This window comes from Pleurodeles waltl, chromosome 9 (genome assembly GCF_031143425.1).
Source record: "Pleurodeles waltl isolate 20211129_DDA chromosome 9, aPleWal1.hap1.20221129, whole genome shotgun sequence".
Lineage (NCBI taxonomy): Eukaryota > Metazoa > Chordata > Amphibia > Caudata > Salamandridae > Pleurodeles > Pleurodeles waltl.
The window spans coordinates 280,185,401-280,206,574 of record NC_090448.1 but is presented as its reverse complement, the minus strand read 5'-3'; positions in this window follow the sequence as shown (position 1 = coordinate 280,206,574).

Here is a 21,174-nt window from a genome sequence, read left to right as displayed (position 1 = left end):
CTGCAGGAAGTGGCATGATAGCACCCATAGGCAGAACACAGCAGCTCAGGTAGCGGAGGTCTTGCTGGCAGCAGTGTCAGGAGTCAAGTGAGGGATTCGGCAGAACATGGTTATCACATCTACCACGTACATGACCTTCACCGCCGGTGCCATTGGCCCAAGTCTGCCAAAGGCAGCAATGAGTCAGAATAGTAGAGTCCAACATGGTTGTAACCGACTACCGCCATAACGACATCTGCTGGCGGACTTAGCTCACTCCCTCATGTCCAGTACAATAGGTCAGGCAGCTGCCATTTTGAGGCAAATATATGTATGGGGAAGTAATAGAAGGTGCACCATTTACTACAAGCTATATAGTACAAACACGTTTTAAGTGCTGCTTTCATGTTTAGTAGTTCCAATGTACATGTGATTATTAAAAGCTGTGTAAAAGAGGTATGGCTTTTAATGGAAATGAAATTCTATACACAACATTTTAGCGACGTCAATGCAGTATAGGTGCTGCAAAGATGTCTCACATGTAAACTAGGTGCGACTATCAAACGCTGCCTATCACATGTATATATAGTGATTCTGCATCAAAGGGAACTGACATAGCATGCATAGCAATATGCTATACATCAAATGTCATATGTTTCATCTCACATCATATGGAGATATGTGTGACCTGTATATGAACATATTCATTACAGTATTTGTACATTGTAAAATTCACCTACAATCCATTTCTGTCCCACATAGTTACCCTGGCATGAGGAGAGGAAGACATCCTCCTATGTACCGCCCACTAGCAGACCTGCATACTATGGAGGAGAGACACATTATTCAATTATATTGCCTGAATAGGCAGACAGTCATATATCTATGTCATCAGTTGGAGCCATATCTGATGTCTGCTACTAGAAAATCCCAATAGCATACCTCCCATCATTCAAGTCATGTCAGTGCTACACTTCCTGGACACTGGGTCCTGTCACAATACACTGGCCCTAACTGCAGGGATGTCTCAGCCCATGTTCAATCTAGCACTGAAGGCTGTAGACAGTATTGTTGAAACACCCAGACAGCTACATCATGTTTCCCCAACGTGCGGATTTGACCCTTTGTGAAGGCAGAGTATTATGCTTTGGAATACAATCCACATGTGGTTGGAGCCATAGATGGCACCCATGTAGCCTTGGTTTCCCCAGTGCCAATGAACAGGTATATAGGTACAGGAGAAACTACCACTCCATCGACGTCCAAGTTGTGTGCCTGCCAGACCAGTACTTGTCACAAGTCTGTGAAAACTATCCTGGATCAGTCCATGATTCCTTCATTATGCGCAACAGCAATATCCCACTGCTGATGACACGACTCTACGTTGAGAGGGCCTGGCTAGTTGGTAAGTCACATATAACATGTGTGTATGCAAAGTTTTTCTCCTGCTCTCACAAATGTGCATGTCCAACATATATGTTTCTGTTGCTATACCTATTCCTTGCAGGTGACTCTGGCTATCCAAACCGTCCTTGGTTATTGATACCAGTGAGGTACCCAACGATGCCAGGGGAAGTCTGCTTCAATGAGGCCCACAGAAGGACAAGGCGTGTCGCGGAGCAGACTTCTGGGCTCCTGAAGGCAAGATTTCACAGCCTGGACAAATCTGGAGGAGCCCTCCTCTACTCACCCAAAAAGGTATGTCAGATCATTGTTTCCTGCTGCATGCTCCACAACCTTGCCCTGAGACGTCATATGCAATTCATATCAGATGAGGGGGAGCCAGCAGAACCTGTGGGTGGAAATGCACATTTGCCAAGTGAGGATGAGCCTGATGAAGGTGAAGCTGGAGACATCAGGGCAGATCTCATCAATCAATACTTCAACTGAATAAAGGTATGTGATGTGTTCTCAAAAGTGAGATTTCATTTTGTAGTCTATAATTGATGCCTAGCATGTAACCTCCTAATGACCATCATTTGTGAGCTCTTAGGTTGCTCCAATGCCAGTGACTCATGTATGCATGCTGATTGTAAGTTATTATTGTGTACTGAACAGTGTGGTATACAGTGTAATGGGTTCTTACTGCAAAGTCACACTTGTACAAATGACTAGCCAGAATGCAAGTATGTTTACAAATATGTCATCTTTGACAATCACAGATTTGCAGAGTAACTGTTTGGCTCATCACCAATTCCAAATCACAGACAGTGTCAGAAGTAGATGGGATTTGCAGGCATACATGAGATGTTGACATGTATGAAACCAGGTACTGATTAGCATGTGTATGTGAAGTGTCACTTATATAGCCAGACTGTCAGAACACTGGGATGGAAGGGTGTTTTCCTACAGGATTACCTGTTTGATATTAGAGGTGCTCAAATGGTGCTATGTGTATGCCCACATGTGTCTGACACATTTGAAAATAGTTGTACCAGAGCCTCTACCATCATAATGGTTTCTGTTGTATATGAACTACCTTGTACATAGCTGTCAAGGTGTTAATACTTTGCTGACCAATGTACATGTCTGTGAGGACTGACACATGTGAGTGGCAAGCCTACAGGTACATGAACATGGTAAGTGAAAGGTTCCAGGACTGGGGACATCAGTACTGATCTCAGTCTGTATCGTGGGGTATGATTATTAGGAAGCTAAGCTGTGGGTATGAAATAAGGGTTTTCCTGGTGTGACAATGGACCAATATGTTTGCGTCCTGGCTTGTGAAAAGACTGACATGTCCATAACTTCTGTATCCTGTGGGTTATCAGTGTATGGCACGGAAGCTGACATTCTGAAGTCACCAGCAGTACTACTCTATCTACTGATTGCCAATCTACTAATAAATGTGTGGAGATGTACAATAAGCTGCTTTGGGTTATGTGTCTGGTACAATCCCAACGTAATGAGTCTCCTGGTTCTAGAGTACATGTGTGATGTCCATAACAAAGGTTGTACAATACAGAGGGGCATATTGGGACAAGAGGTGTCATACATGACAGTTGTTCATGGTTGATACATGACACTTACACATTTGATGGGGAGTCCAACTCAATCTATATGAATTGAAATGTAAATAACAGAAAGTAATCAGTGAATGGTTGAGTCACGGTAGATGAAATCATCAGAGTAGCTGCTACACCATTTGGAAGCACAAGTCCTGTGTTCTTGCACCATAGAAAAATGGAGTTGTGTTTCAGAACAGTCAAAAGTGTGTATCTGTGGCATACAAGAGGAACCAATCAGGAGAGGTGCACTTCCTGGCTGTGGGTTTGGTCTTGGCATCTGTTCCTCCTGGATGTCTGGGTGGATGTCCACATTTGCGGGGGTTCCTCTGCTACAGAGGGTGGGGTGTCTGAGACATGTCCTTCCCCTGGTAGGGCCTCCATTCCACTAGCAGCCGCAATTGTTGAAGGGGCTGATGACTCATTACTAGTGGAAGAGGCCTGGTGTTGTGTGGCAGACCTACTCAGGGTACTGTTGATGTCCCTCAGCACCCCAACAATGGAAGTCAGGATGGCATTTTATTCCTGCCACTGCTCCATGACTTCCTGGTTATCCCTCTTCAGCTGTTGGATTTCCCCCATCATGGTGAGTACCTGGCCCATCATGCCTCGGAAGTTTTGGTAGGCACCCAAGACTCGGGAGATGTTTTCCTGGTCAGTGTAGTCCCTTTGAGTCCCCATTCTCTGGCCCACACCATCCCTCCCACATTCCCTGCCCCCACGTACCTGTACCCCTGGCATAGTGTGTCCACTCCTAGTGGTGGCAGGTCCATCATGGTCAGGGGTAACAAAAGGAGACTCAGGTTCCTGTACTGGGGGCACACAATGGAAGTAACAGTCCTTGGACACATGTTTGGGGGTGAATGGTTGCCTCAGATGTTGAGGCTACAGGGCTGGGATGAGTCAATGTGGGGCTGATAGATGTTGACTGACCAGGCATCCCTGATGGGTCAGCTTTGTTGTCAGTGTCCAAACATCCAGGGGTGTTGTCCTCAATGGGGCCTTCATCCAGAGGGGTTGTGGTAGTGTCTGGTATTCTCTCCATGGTGACATTGGTAAGGTTAACTGTGGGAGAAGTGGAACACACAGTTGCTGTACGTGTTACAACAAGTTATGTTTACACTGTTTACACGCAGTTGCTGTACGTGTTACAACAAGTTATGTTTACACTGGAGTAGTAGTGATGCTGTGTGAGATGCACACACTGCCTTTACATGCTCCTCTGAAAAGACAATGGCAGCTGCTACTAAATCTTAGTTAGTGCAAAGTGAGACTCAGAGTTTTCAATTCCATAGACCATGCTCAAAGCTGTTTGACTATGTTGGTAGTTTGTTGATTGCTGATACACTCTTATTTTACCTGACTAATGATATGAGTGATTACATTTGTTGGCTAGTAAGGTGTATGCTATCACATATCCAAATGAAAAGTGAACAATGCACAATTGTGTCAGAGTTGGAACATAGTATAGGAGATAGCAGTTGACATTGGGCTCCATCTGGATGTACTGCAAGTGCATCTGGTTTAGCATCTAGTTCTCCACCCCAGGTGAGTAAATGTCAATCTTAGGACACTTTCTCTAAGGGCAGTTTGATAGGGCATTCAGCTGTAGCTGTGTTTTGCTGTTAATGGTAGTGGAAGTGGGCCATTGCATTTCTGGCACTGGCATAAAATGTTTAATAGTGGAACATTCATGATGGGTTACATTACTTGTTAGTTTGCGCATGCAAAGCATCTCAAAATGAATACACCGTACTGGTTTTCTTTATGGTGGAATAGTGGGAGTTGTAGTGCTGTAAGTTCCCAGTACTTCACAAGCCATTTCAAAGACTGTGGAGCCAGGTGAGTTTGGTAGCCATGTGGCATGCCAGGGAGTGGTATTTGTACATTAGACACAGACCGGTGGTGGTTGGTTTGGTAATAGAGGTGGTGAAGGGTGGTGAGGGAGCATGCAAGACAAAACTTTTTGATTACATGAATGTTGTGGGGACTTACCAGACTCCACTCCCCCAGGTATTCCTGTTGGGCCCTCAGGATGCAGGATGTTCACAACCTTCTCCTCCTATGATGTAAAGTGTGGGTGAGAAGGTGGTGGCTCTGGGTTCGGCCATCTAGAATCCAAGGTTAGCAGGGGCATCCTAGTGGCCAGGTCAGACAGGTAATGTAAGAACCCCCTCCTGATAGGTGGTCTCCTCGCTTGGTGATTCGGCTTGCAAGATTCCAGCAGGACTTCTCTGCAACTTCTACTTCGACTTCTAGCACTGGAACCGCAACTGGACCCTCCAGGAAATGACAATCTGGAGTCTTGGGTACCACCAGCTGGTGCCTGGATGCCATGGAAAGTACCTTCTTCCTGAGGTCGGTACACTTCTTCCTGATGTTGTCCCTTGTTCAGAGGTAGCTGCCTACAGAATTAACATGTCTACTATTCTTTGTCACAACTCAATTTTCCTGACTACTGATGCTTTCTGGACCTGTGCTCCAAAAAGGTGTGGCTCTTCCCTGACAATTTTATCCACTATCACCCTCAACTCAACATCTGTGAAACAGGGGTGTTTTTGTGGGGACATGGTAGTGGTGGTATAGACGGTGAGGTAGTGCAACAAAAACTGGTGGAAGGAACCGTTAGTGATGAGGTGTAGGTGCTGTGATGTGAGTGGGTGAAGGTTGTTGTGTATTTTGTGTGATGGTAACTTGTGTGTTGTGTATGAGGTGCAGGTGTGGGATGTATGAGTGGTGAAATGTGTATAGGTACCAAAGTATTTTTTTAGCAAACCAGTGTTGATAATTCCTCCTTTGTGGCTGTGTGTGGTGTTCACGCTGCAAAGGATTGTGGGTTGTGTAGGGGTGTGTTATATCTTGGAGTGTGTAGGTGTATCAAGTGTGTGGATGTGTGTCATGTGTGGGATATTCAAACTATCCAATGTGGTGTTTTGTTCTGTGTGATGTGAGTTCAGACCACCGCGATTCACACAGCCAAATATTTTCTGCCATGGAATAACCGCTGTCGTGATTTGTGGATCATAATATGGTGGGAGGATTTTTCGAGGCCTGGCAGTGCTGGTGGTAGGAACACCTCCTTTCTGTGCATCCTCCAATGTCCTGGTGGCTTTGGATATTTGGCAGTTTTTTGTCAAACTTCACAGTGTAACTCTTAAACTGGAGGTCGGATGAAAGTCAACATGGCGGTCTTTTGATGGCCACCACAGTGGCGGTCTTGCCATCAAACCGGCAAAGTCGTATTGAGGCCAATAGTCTCAAATACACTACAATAAACTACCTACTAATTAACACTTACAAACAATATCATATACAATGATATTTTCTAATGAATATTTTTTTTAAACAATTTTAAAAACAACACTTAAAATGATATTTTTACCTTCAATATTCCTGTCTACAATATTTTTGACATCCCAATATATTGACACCATATTATTGTATCCCAGTATTTTATTTTGATATTTTGTCCAAACAACATGCCATGCACGTTATCTAGAATGTAATTTAGAGTATCTGCTGGAGGTGGAGGTGGAGCCAGGCCATCTTGAGAGCACATTTGGTGAACCTGAACTGGCACAAGATGTATTTAAGAGTAAGAGTACATGATGGAAGTGTATAATATTTTGGGAATACAGTTGGTATGATTAAATTGGCACAATTAGTTAGTAACCTGTACAGATCTATAGCCCTGTGTTATCAGGGTATCTAAGAAGGAAATGGTGCTCTTAAAAATAGACTATTAAACAAAGAATATGCAGTTCCCAATATTACCTAAGGATAAAACACCACTAGTGTATCTTCAAGAAACTAAGGTTGGTGAAATATTCAAATAGATGAGCAAGGGCCCTTACCATCTGAACTCTGTGGCATGCTTCATCATCAAGCAGCTCTTCGTTGGGCCAGAGCTGCAATGACCAACAAGCCCCTTACAGGGGCTCTTTGCTGGACTCTTTTGATTGGTTTGCCATTGCAAGCTTGTGGTGAATGTATAAGAATGGTGTGGACTGGAGTGAAAGTGATTATAATATTAAAATTAAGCAAGGGGCTATGAGTTACTAGTTTATTATAGTGGTGGTCCTGGTTAAGGGATAAAAACAATATGGAACTTGAAGGGAAGTCATCTTTCTTCTTGTTTTCATAATATAGTTAGACTCAATATCTGGTCAGCATGTTTCTTGCTGTAGAGGCAGTCAAAATGATCTGTGGCATTTCATCAGGACCTGTCAAATTCCTAATCTACACTAGATTGGGACAAAGGAATCTAAAGTGGATGAGTGCCCAAAACTCATACTTACCAATACAGTGTGGGAAAACAGGTAGCTCTTACTTATTATAGAAACACTGTCACGAAGAAAAATAAAAGCCTTTGACCCTACTGACAACAGTATTGAGCCCCTTAGGTATTGCAGCATTCAATTCCAGAATTGTGGTGCCGGGATAGGTCTTCCAGTACTGTCCCTTTCTGGGCCAAGCCCACACATTGAGCAGCCACTTGGATCCCGCAATACCTAAGGGTCCGAATACTGTGTGGAGGACGAATTGGTGGGACCGAAGGTCCAGAAGAAAAATTAAACTTGCAGAAGGAAGCAGGAGACTGAGGCAGCAGCCAGAGGACCACCACTGAGGCACCACTATCTGCAAAGTAGCAGTTAATTGAATGTATGTTGCAGCCATAGTCAGTGTCATTAATATCCTAAACTGGCAACACTTTCTCCAAGAAAAAGCAGAACAGGTATGCTAAATCCAAACTTTAATCAATGACAAGCATATATTAATTTTTCCGAAATAAGTAGAGTAGTTAAATCATTTTGTTTTTTGAAATTGTAATGAGATTCAGTGTTTGATTTTATATGGATCACAACCGCTTCATTATGAGAAATTTAGGGCCTGATTTAGGGTTTGGCGGATAAGTTACTCCGGCACAAACGTGACAAAATCCCATTTGCCATATTACGATCTCCTTAGGTTACTATTCGGATAATAATATGGGGGGCAGGATTTCTGTCATGTTTGTAATGGAGTAACCCCCTCCACCAAACTATAAATCCTAATTGTTTGTTGATTGAGTCCCTTTTTAATTTTTAAATCAGTAATATAGAAGAATCTATAAAATATAAAGGAAAATGATGTTTATAAATCATAATGAAAAATATTTGATTTGTCACATTATTTACACATATACATGATTGTAGAAGCGAATCATAAATGTATTATCAAAAACATATGAATAAATACTGTTTTATGTGCCCCAAACAGAGCCACCTAACCAGAAAACCCAGACACAGACAGTGGGATAACCGTCAGAGGTGCTAGACCTTGCTTTGACAGAAACAGTAGTTCACCAGTTCTCCAACTACAAGAGAATAAATCCAACTAATATTGTTAATTTCCACACAATCTCTTTCTACGACCAATGAGACAGCTACTCTTAGCACAAAATCAAAACCACAATTCAGTACTTCCAGTTCTAGACATCACTCTTAAAACAGACTCAGCAGGGCATCGTCACAAGTTGTTGGCAATTTATTATGAGATGTACAAGTTGGTACTTCTATGACATCCCACTTTCATTCTTTGGAGACATCTGTATTACTGATACAAAGAAAAAACTTTAGGGCCTCTTGTGAGCTCAGTAAGAGGATTGCTGGGGTTTAAAAAATCATGTCATTCAGTTTTAAAAACATTTATATCTGATGCAAAAAAACAGTGAAGGATCTGGAACATGTCACTGCTGCTTACTTAAAGGCAAATAGGAGCAGGTAAAGGCATACAGAACTCCACCTACAGGCTATAGGCCTCTCTGTTGGATGGCTGGCATCTGCTACTACAGCAATGTGCAGATGCACAGCAAAAATGCAAGCAGAGATGGTTTGACAACGTGGCAGTATAGCCTTAAGTCTTGCACAAGTGACATATGCACCTGAGGAAATACAGACAGCTAATGTTGCTAACAGGTCTGATAATGTATCAATAGAAAGTGAAGAAGCATCAAGTGTTAGTAGTGTGACTGTAGCACCAGAAATATGCACTACTTAAACTACAAGTTTTCACAGTGGGCAAAGACATTGTAGTACAATAGCACCTGCCATAGCAAGATGTGTTAGTATCCATTTAAGATGCAAATTAAATTCCATTTTTTGATTTGGTCAAATTAACAATTTTGTTGTACTTTAAAAAGTATAAAACAAAGTCCTTTGCATACCTTTTGTTCAATGTAAAAATAAAGTTAGGAATGAGAAATCTTCTTGAAATTATTTCAACACAACAGTAAATTCTATAGCAGATGTATGATTTGTTTGTCACATATACCTCAAGTATATTTGTGCAACTTCAGTTCTGTATCCATATCCATCCAGGGCCCCTGCAACGTCCAGTGCTGGGGGGCCGAGGGGGTTGGAGTTTGAGGTGGATGACCTTCTTAAATGTTAGAGCCATCATAAACATATTTGTTGGAAATGGCCTTTTTTGCAGGGTCGCCCTAAACTTTTTGCCTCGTTCCTCCTATTTTTTATGACCAGTTTTTGTTGGCTTTAGGACTCTGGGCACTTCACCACTGCTAACCAGTGCTAAAGTGCATATGCTCTCTGTGTAAATTGTATTGTTGATTGGTTTATCCATGATAGGCCTATTTGATTTACTAGTAAGTCCCTAGTAGAGTGCACTAGAGGTGCCCAGGGCCTGAAAACCAAATGCTACTAGTGGGCCTGTAGCACTGGTTGTGCTACCCACATACATAGCCCTGTAAACATGTCTCAGACCTTCCACTGCAATGTCTGTTTGTGCAGTTTTAACCTGCCAATTCGATATGCAAGTGTACCCACTTGTCAGCCCTAAACCTTCCCTTTTCATACGTGTAAGGCACCCTTAAGGTAGGCTCTAAATGGCCCCATGTGCAGGGTGCAGTGTATGTTAAAGATGGGACCTGTACTGATGTGTGTTACATGTCCTAACAGTGAAATATTGCTAAATTCAGTCTTCACTGTTGCAAGGCCTCTCTCTCTCATAGGTTAACATGGGGGCTGTCTTTAGATATTATTAAAGTGCAGATTCCCTTTGAAAGTAGATGGAAATAAAATACATCTTTTAGTGAAGTTGGTTTTTAGATTGTTAGTTTGAAAATGCCACTTTTAGAAAGTAGGCATTTTATTTCTTAAACCGTTCTGTGACTCTGCCTGTTTGTGTATTGCCTGTCTGTGTCAGTTTGACAGTTGGGTTGTTTGTGAATCCCCTCTAGACAGTGAGACATATGGAGCTGGGGTGTAGCCTGCATATCCTGATGAGCCATATGTTGCAGACTGGAGGGAGGAGTGGTCACTTACACCTAAATGGGCTGTGCCTGCCCTCTCACAATACAGTCTCCAACCCCCTGGTGTGTGTCTGGGGCCAGACCTGTGCAAGGCAGGATCTTGTGAACAACATAGACTTTCCTTTCAAGAAGGCCTACTTCAAAGGCAGAAAGGGGTATAAGTCTTGGACCCAAAACTGCTGAAAATCAGATCACTTCTGGAACCAAAATGAACCTCTGCCAAGGAGAAAAGCTGAATAGCTGAGGAGAAGTGCTGCCCCTACCTGTGACTGGGCTTTTTTGGGCTGTCCTGCAGTTGCTGCTTCTGCCTGTGAAAGGGGACAAGGACTGGACTTTGTGGTATATTCCTGCTGGTGAAGAATCTCCAAGGGCTTGATCTGAGCTTGCCTCCTGTTTTGACGTCTCAGAGCCATCAAATACTTCCTCTGCTAACATCTGGACTCTCTGCTGAGACTCCTACCCTGCCAAGTGGTGGCCTATCCAGTCCCTGGGCCCTTGAGATGAAGTTGGCAGACAAGAGCTGAAAATCCACACACAGAACGCTGTACGGGTTAATTTTTGATACACCATCTGCCACGCGGCTGATTAAAGACGAGCCACCAGCTTTGCAGCTAAAACCGACGCTCCACCTGCATCGCCCCTGGGAGATCGACGGATCGCGGCTGGTGAAACGATGTAGAACACCCGCTTGCGGCTGCTGATAAGGACGCAGACCCCACGCAGTGTGGTTTTCTAACACCGTGTGTCAGGATTTTCCACGCATCGTCCCTGGGCATCAAAATCAACCCGACTCTGTGCTTTTCCAAGGTGCCCCACCTGGAAATCGACACATCACTCTTGCAAGGGAGAAAAATTACACCTCACCGACCTGATCAGAGAAGAAACAACACACGGCCTCCCTTGCAAAGAAGGAATCTGAGGCATCAACGCCTTTTCCAATGCACACTCGCCCGTGCTGCATTATTTTTGATGCTACCCAGGTACTTTGTGTAAAATCAACGTTTCATTGTTTTCTATGGACTATGACTGTTATTCTTTTGAAAATTCATATTTTAACTTGTGTGTGTTGGAATTTTGTCATTTTGTTCTTGTTTGATTTAGATAAATATTACCTATTTTTCTAAACTGGTGTGGTGTCCATTTTGTAGTGTTTTCACTGTAGTACTGTGTGTGTTGGTACAAATACTTTACACATTGCTTCTGAGATAAGCCTGACTGCTTGTGCCAAGCCAGCAAGGGGGTAAGCAGGGGTTATCTAAGTGTGTTTCTCCATTGCCCTGACTAGAGTGAAGGTCCTTGCTTGGACAGCGGGTCACCTGACTGCCGACCGAAGCCCCATTTCTAACAAGATTCAATCGGTATGCCTTTTTTTATGTATGTTGTGTAACTTGAGTACATGCAGCTGTTATTTTACACTACAAGGCGACTAATACTACAGCACAGCCCAACTCATATGTGGGCAGCAAGACTTTCCTTTTGGCAAATTGTAGAGGGGCACAAATAAGCTGTGGCAAATGTATGGTAGAGAAAATAGGTTTAATCCAATTTGAACCACCCACAACAGAGGAGAAGAGAAGATGGAGGACTGGTCAACTCCACAGCTGGCCTCCGACTCACTCAGAGGGACCAGACACACCAAGGAACACATCATGAAAATATACCAATACACTAAACCACAATAATATCATACTACATACTACTATGCTACACACCTCCATTCTAATAAAGAGTAAGGAAAACAAATAATAAAAACTAAAAACATATTAAGATAGATCATAATCCAACAGTCTGAGAAGTAACCTTGGAGGCCTAAAATAATGAGAAATCACACAAGAAGACTGTTAATCCGAAGACTCAATATTTTTGCTGGAAAGTGTCTACAACTGGTTCACTACCAACACTATTGGACATGCCAGCAGCATCACAAAGATTTTCTTCCGTTGGTAAATCAATGGTGTTTGATAAACCCAAATCAGTACTTAACTTGGAGTCACTGCTGCTCTCACTCACACATTTTTTAAATAATTTTCAGCTTGCAAATTTGTGATGGGAACCAATTGATTCTTGTTCCTCCACACCTTACCAGACAAAAAAAAGTTTTTCCCTACTCCTCAAACTTCCACAGAAGAGGAAACATTTTACTCAATTTGTGGAGTCTTGGTTGTTTCTTTTTTTTTTTTTCATTAACGCCCGGCCACCAATTAAAAACCCAACTTCTTTGGCATGTTTAGTGGTAACAAAAACTTTTTTCTGTAATGACTGCTTATGACAGCCCCTGTCACGCATATCCTTCAAAGTACAGGAGATCTTCTCAATTTGTGATGACTGACTAAGCCAAGTGGGCACACATTTGGATTTAGGTTCCTGTCTCTCAAAAGTTTAAATGAAGATATACCTGTGGTGTAGTGGGTGTGAGAAGATATGCCCATATAGCTTCCTAAAATAAGAATTGATATTCAGCTCTGAAGTTAATGCAGCTGTTATGCCTTCCTTGAGAAATCGATTAGCTCTCTCAATTAAACCATTTGCTGCAGGACTATACAAGGCCATCTGAAGATGTCTGACATTCTGTGACTCAAGAAAGTGTTTGATTTTTTTGGAAATAAAGTATGAACCATTGTCTGTAACAATTTGGTTTGGAGTATCTCCCGGAAAGAAAACTTTATCGAAAAATCAGATCATTTTTGTCGAATGAGGTGAATCTACAAAAGCAAAGTATATCCATTTAGTAAAATAATCAATCGATACAACCATAAAATGACAATCTGAGGATAGCAGTTGGAAAGGTCCTGAAGAATCTAAAGCCAATTTGTCCGGGTACAGGAGCTGAAAACAAAGGCTCTTCATTAATGTTCCAGTGTTTGCCTGACATAATACATTGTGGACAAACACCAATCAATGACCCAAACTGATTATCCATGTTGGGCCACCAATAAAATTGCCTGAGACTCTTGCATGTAGCAATGCTCCCAGGTGCCCTTAATGGGCTACTGTAATAATGTTCTCACGTTGACCTGAGGGAGGTACAAAGATGCCATTTCTTAGGCACATATTATTTATCTTTCAGACTATACTTTTGTAAAACTTTGTGATTCATTTGAAAGTTGTTTAGGCTGTAGCCACCCATCCCTAACGTCTAGCAACCTTTTCTTAAATGTACAATCTTGGCTCATAGCGAGTTCCCCCTCAGTTTTCAGAATCTATCTATTAGTACCACACACAGCATCAACCATGGCAACAACACATTCTGAGTCATCCAGATCCAGCAATCAGGATAAACTGCCTGCTTGAAAATGTCTACCATTTGAAAATACTTTAAAATCATGTCATAATCGTGTAGTTTTGAAAGAAGGTGAACCAAACTGACAGAAGCCTTTCTGAGGCCACTAAGCAAAAGTAAATAAACTAGAGCTTTATGTTCTGTGAACACTTCAAAAGGTTTTCTCCAAATATGAACCTTAAAAGTGTGCACTGCCCAAACACAAGCCAAAGCCTCACGTTCAATTGAACTGTACCCAGATTCAGCATTATTTAGTGTTCTAGAGCCAAATACTATTGTCACTTGTTTGAAGCCGTCAAAAGTGCCCAAATACAGCACCAATTCCCTTCATTCTGGCATCCACAGAGATAAACACCTACATTTAGGGTTGTATGGTTTAAGTGTAGGAGCATTCATCACCATTTTTTATCAGCAAAAGCATCATTGATTTCATTTGTCCCTAAAGATGTCTCCCCCTTTCGAAGCAAATTCATCATAGGTGGAAATGGTAAGGCATAACCTGGTACAAAACAAGCATAATATTCACAAAACTCTGGAAATGAATGCAAAGAGACTTTATAATAGGGTGCAGTAGAGGCTGGTGTCAGGGAAAGGAAGTGAGGCAGCGCGGGGGAGCAATAATAACAATTAAAAATTAAAAAAACATAACTTACCTGCCACATGCAGGTAATACCCATGAGAGCAGCATCAGGATCTGGCAGAGCATGCTGGTTTTGTGCTCCCAAGTGAACTGGGACCCTGTGCCTGCTGTTGGGCAAACAGACATGCGCACTGACAGCAGTGCCAAGCACTCCTCCCCCATTCCTAGACTCAGCTCCTAATGAAAATTAAAATGATAATACACCTTTTATTATAATTTTATTTTTCGTTTGACTCTGCTGCCACGGGGGCAACACTACTCCACCATAATGGAGGAGCCACCATTGATAGGGTGGTGGCACTTTCTGAATGGCATCCATGTTGTCAAATTAAAGTTAGATGCCCTCAGCAGTAAAGGTATGTCCAAAATAATCCACCTCATTTACTAACAAATCACACTTTACTTTTCTAGTTTGTCATCTTTCTCTCCTTAAGAGTCAGGAGCGGCTCCTCTGTAATAGCAGAGCAGCGTCATCATCCTGCTCAGTCATGCAGTGACAATTACATTTTTTTCACTGTCTGACTGAGCCATGGATATCTATGACAGGGAGGGGCCATGGCAGGGAGGAGAAGTGGTGGGCACTTGTAAATGGGCATGTCAGTTTGGCCGGCAGTCATAGGCCAGCCAATCTGACCTGCACACTTACATTTCTCCAACCCAGCTGTGTTACACAGCTAGGTTGGAGAAATGGCACAGGGTCCCTGTGTCAGAGAGAGCATCAGACCAGGCTTGGTATAGCATGAGAGCAGCGTCTGGATTGGGAGTCTGTGCTTTGTGCCCCAGTGCCGGAAAGAGAGGAGCATCACGGAGGCGCCCAGCAGCGGGAGCAGCAGACAGGTAAGTTTTTTTAAATGATTTTTAACCCCCCCCCCCCCCACTGACAGTGTTTAACCCCCCTTTGCCCCACCACCCTTGATTGGCAGCACCTTCCACTGTGAAGAATGCTTAACACCCTTTCAAGGACAATGCTATGTTTCTTTTGGAAAATGCTGGTGGCTGACACCAGACCAAAAGGCAGCCTCAAATATTTAAACATGCCATATAGCATGACAAAAGTCAGCAAATCTTGGGACTGTCTCCCCGGGCAATCTGGTGGTGTGTAGAGTGGAGATCAGTAGTAGAAAAATACTTTGCCTCACCAATGTTAGCTACCATTTCTTGAATATGTGGGGGGATGGCAGTCAGCAACCATATTCTGGTTAAGAGACTTCAAGTCTACACACAATCTCAACCCCCAGACTTTCTTTGTTAAAACAACTGATGCAATCCATTCTGAAGATTCTGTAGGTTGTATGATAACCTCTCAGCGCAATTTATCATGTACAGATTTGAGATTTTTACGTACACTTAGAGGAATAGGTCTCACTTAGTGGATGACCAGAGAAGCATCTTTCTTTAAATTAATAAAATGTTCAAAACCTCTGACCATACCAATGTCTTTTTTGAATAACCTGAGAAACTTGGTGATCATGGTCTGTAAAATATTCTTTTCACTCTGCACGGAAAATTTAGGTAATTATCTAAGTACAAATAGTTCTTTATTGATAGGTTTCAACATGACGCTTAGCCTGGCTCAATCCTTCCACCCGCACAATATCATTTCCTTTGACTGCTACAAATACTTTATTGTAAATGTGTCTACCCAAACACTCCAATTGACCATTTAAAAAACTCAAAGGCTCAATATCAAATCCCTCAAAATCTTTGTGATTGGTATTGGGTTTCTCTAGTTTAAACTCCTTGGACAAAAGTTTGTAAAATATGTCATCTACGAAAATGGTGACTGGTGCCCCAGAGTCTGCCATGACATGAATTGATTTGTCATTAGTCTTAGACTGCATCAGTGGACCTTTGATTCTTGACAGATCCTTGTCACACTTATCATTGATTGTCAACAGTGCATTGTCAAGTTTGTTAGTACAGTCCTAATAACAGTATTATGGATCTCAACATTACTTATTTTTACCATATGGCCTCCTCCTCTTCACATGGTTCGAAACTGTCCTAGCTTCTTGCAAATATTACACTTCTTGTTTAACACTGGACAAAATGGATAATTACTTACATGAGCGTGGAAACCAGAACAAAGCAAATCAACTGTCCTTCTTGTTTAAGCTTTGTATTCACTACATAAACAGCGCTCCCCTCTGAAACACATGCAAAGGGTGACAAACCCACATTCTCAATCAAAGTTTGAGATGAAACAATAGATTTGACAATACTCTTGGCCACATCAATAGCTTTAGATAATGTGGGATTTCTGCAAGTAAATAACCTTTATTGTGTTTTTTTTTAAAACAATTAAATACAAATTTGTCCCTAATATAAATGTCAATACAATTCTCAAATTTTCAACTCAACACGAGAACTTGCAATGCGGCAATGAATGCTTCCACTGTCTCACCACCGACTTGAATGAGTTGAGTGTGCAAGAAGAGTCTGACACAACAATCGTTCTGCTTTAACTATTGAAAAGGCAACACAGGTAACGGTCTAAGATTTTCTCACCACTTTGAAGGAAACTTGTACCAAATTATGTAAAAGCACACAGATGAGCAGATGCAAAATTATAGTAGAAAATAGAAGTTTAGTCCAATTCAAACAACCCATGACAGAGGAGAAGAGAAGAGAAAGAGTTGGTCAACTCTTTGGTTGGGCACAAATCAAATGGCCTATCAATAATACAGCTGAATTGCATCTCTAGTATCAGAGTTTGTGATTTTAAGCATAGTGTCAGTCATGGGAGTAGGGAATATGCACCGTCACTGGAAAGAATGTTTTTTTTAAAAATTTCCATTAATAAATGTCATTAGATGGTAATGCAAATGCACTGTGAGTCTCGATTGATTCCTGAAAATCATGTTACCAGTGATACGGCATGATACATTAGCCATTACCTGCATATTAATAGAGTGTTCATTTGTATGATCTTGATTCATGTATTATCTCCTTGGTGTGGGACAATAAGGACAGGTGTTCCATCCACAAATCCAATAATATTTGAAATCTGTGCTATACAATTCTACCTTTGCAGAATATAAATCAGTAGGGGTGTCAAGGAAAAGCATTTGTGTGTTTCTCCTTGTGGAAAGCTGTGGTTTCTTATATACTATTGTATCTTTGTTATAGTCTCCTTGTTGGTACATTCCCTTTTTCCCCTTTTATTTTTCCTGTATTATATTGTCCTCCTTTATTCCATCTGAGCATGTTACCATTTGAAATGGGAGATGAAGGAATAGCGAGGAGTTGTTTACCACTGCAGCTGGAGTTTCTTTCTGTGAATACTTCTTCTACTCATTCTCACCTTGCGATATCTGAAGTCTTCATTTCCCCTCACTATGTTTCCGCAAAAGCCTTCGGGAGCACTGTGAGTGATTCTCCCACAGCTGCAACTGAAGCTTGGAGGAGTAGGCTACCCAATCCCTGAATGTGTTTATGCATAACCTTTCCTTAAACTGGCTGTACCTAATCATTCAGGTTCAGAATCACCTGCTTATTAAATCGGTACCTACTACAAACCTCCTCCTCAGTTTGGTGCAACAAAGTTGCCATCTGTCTAAAACATCTTTCCACTCACTTCTTCCTCCTCTGCTATGTCCCTGGAATGCACATACACTTCACCATAGCATAAAGTGCTGCCTTTGCATTTGGGTGAACTTTTACACTTTGCATTTGATTGTCATCTGCATTTTCTTGATGATAAATTGCACATGCTACATGCTGCTTTTGTGACTATTTGCAATATGTGAATAATTAGTACATATAAATTGTGATTCAGTAATTGGAAAATTGCAATTTAGGAAATGCTGATATGAATTGCAAAACAACAATGTGATAAACATTCTGTACTCTGCTACTGTAGCAAGCCAAACATTAGCATGATGAACCCCACAAATCCATTTTATTGGTTTGAAGACACTTTGTAAATACTTTGGGGCATATTTATAGTCCGTTTGCGCCGGAATTGCGTCGTTTTTTTTACGCAATTCCGACGCAAAACTAACTCCATATTTATACTTTGGCGTTAGACGCGTCTAGCGCCAAAGTCCATGGAGTTAGCGTCATTTTTTAGCGTGGACACCTACTTTGCGTTAATTATATGCAAGGTAGGCGTTCCCGTCTAAACAATCGACTCCGAGGCATGTGCGTCGGATTTATACTCCCGGGCAAAATTCACGCCCGGGAGTGGGCGGGTCAAAAAAATTGACGTACGGCCGCTTTTGCGCCGTTTTTTAGCGCCTGCAAAAGGCAGGCGTTAAGGGACCTGTGGGCTCTGAAGGAGCCCAGAGGTGCCCTCCCATGCCCCCAGGGACACCCCCTGTCACCCTTGCCCACCCCAGGAGGACACCCAAGGCTGGAGGGACCCATCCCAGGGACATTAAGGTAAGTTCAGGTAAGTGTTTTAAAAAAAAAAAAATTGTGGCATAGGGGGGCCTGATTTGTGCCCCCCTACATGCCACTATGCCCAATGACCATGCCCAGGGGACGGAAGTCCCCTGGGCATGGCCATTGGGCAAGGGGGCATGACCCCTGTCTTTGCTAAGACAGGAGTCATTTCTATGGGGGTTGGGAGTGAAAAAAAATGGCGCAAATCGGGTTGAGGCGAAAAAATTGCCTCAACCTGACTTGCCCCATTTCTTGACGCCCAAGCTCCATTTTCCCCTACGCCGGCGCTGCCTGGTGTACGTCGTTTTTTTTAACGCACACCAGACGGCGCCGGCGGCTAACGCCGGCTAACGTCATTCAATAAATATGGCGCCCGCATGGCGCTTCAGAATGGCGTTAGCCGGCGCTAATTTTTTTGATGCAAAACTGCGTTAGCGCAGTTTTGCGTCAAAAAGTATAAATATGGGCCTTTGTGACTCACAAAAGGTTTGTATGTCAGACCGCAAGTCCATTACTAATCTACTAAAAGCATCACGTCCACCAGTAGGTGCCAATTGTTGACCTAACTTTTATGTTAGGTAGCTGATATCTTCATGCCCAAAGCTTTTTCTTGTGGAATTCCCTACCTCTGAATGCTACTAAAAGCCCTGTAGATAGTGAGATGGAATATGCTGCTAGTCATTGAGGGAAGTATTGATTGTAGTGCAGCCCAAACTGGACCATGATCATACGTATTTTTGGTCTTATAGACCCTTATCAATAATTAATGTAGACACACAGATTTGAGCAATTTACTGCTTAAAGTGCTTCACGCCCTAATTTCCCCTAACCAAACACAGTTTATGCCACATAGAAGCACAATGTCTAAAATGAAATGTGTTGACACATGCTAAAAGCCCTGTTGATAGTGAGATAGAATATGCTATTGCCTGTACTAAATATAGAAAAGGTCTTAGACACCTTAAAATGAGAGCTTCTGTTTAGTGCTCTCAGGCGCTACAATATTAGCCCACTGTGTGTAGTTGGACTAAACTGCTTTCTTAATAATGACCCATTAGCCAAGGAGAAGATGTAGAGGGAGATCTCAAAGAGCTGAACACTTGATAAGTGTACTCAAAGGGCTGCCTTGCATCTCCAATGTTATTTTCTTTGGTGATAGATTCATTTGGAGATAATCTGAGATACAATATAAGAAAATGGAGGATATGTATAGAACATTGAATACATGTGATCTTTATATATGATAATGATAAACTTGTTACAGCAATTCCTCACTTGTTGAAATACTTTATGGAGTACGGTCAACTGTCTGGTGTGTGTACCAGTTAGTATGCATGCCTACATAATATTCAGGAATACTCTCCCTCTCACAAATATAGTCTGTGTAGCACTGACCAACATGGTGATGCTTCCCAGAAAGCCAAAGGTGAAAAGGAACTACTATGTATCGGATCTCAAGAAGCACCTTAAGGGCCTGATCTCCTTGCTCTCAGGTTTACTTTGAGCGGTCCTAAACACAGAATAGTCAACAGTCCTATTCTTACATATGAGAATGGATGATTAGATGTTCCAAATTTAGAACATGTAAGCTTGATTTAGGGTTTGGTGGGCTTCTTTCCATCCGTCAAGGTGGAGGAAAAAATGTCTTCCAAACTGACTGTACCTTTAGACGAACTGCCATCATGGCAGTTTTTCTGAAGTATTGAAAGTCTGGTGGATGGTGCTGTCAATTTTGACAGCTGTCCACCGATTTGTTTTTTTTTTTCTCCCGAAAACAAGGTCATACAGGAGTTTGTATTTGAAAAATAAATAAATAACTTATATCCCACATGCCCAGAGTGTTTCCTAACCTGGTTGTGTGGATCATTCTTTATAGTTTTCATTTCATCACTGCCAGGGTTTTCCTGAAAAAAGGATAAAAAGGACATCAGTCTGTCTAACATAGATAGGGTACGTGGAATCATGTTGTTACCCTGATGGCAGGAGCTCTTGCTAGGTCATCAGCATACGCTTTCTGTTGATGAGTCAACAGAAAACTGACTTAGCTCTAAGAATTTAAGAAGACCGAGAGTTTGGCAGACAGGGTACTTGTGAGAAATTGACTTATTGGTTGAATAGGAAATGACCCCTGTTCAACTAAGAGCCACAATCCTTGTCAGGGTGAATCACAAAAGTCAGCAAATTAACCCATGCTTAACCCTTGGTAGATTTGCACAAAAAGCAGTCAGTCTTAATTGGGGGGCAATTTGTAACGTATTAATAAGTGAAAACACAACCCAAGAACACTACACAAGAAAAACCACGCACCAATTTAGAGAAATAGACATACACAAAGCAGCGGAGAAGATTTCTAATTTTGGTCTGTGTTTCTTTTTTGGAAGTTGAAAATCTTCAGATGGACGAAGCTGTAGCAGTAGCTGCTGAGAGTTCCAAGTGACTGGATACCCCTTAGATGAGGAACTGCTGACCAGGATTTGCTGCTCCAGTAGAAGAATGTAGCAAGAGCTACTGCAAAGCCAGGCTGACTGGCGATGACCCTTCAGCGGATAGACAAGCAGATTCGTCCTGATTTTCA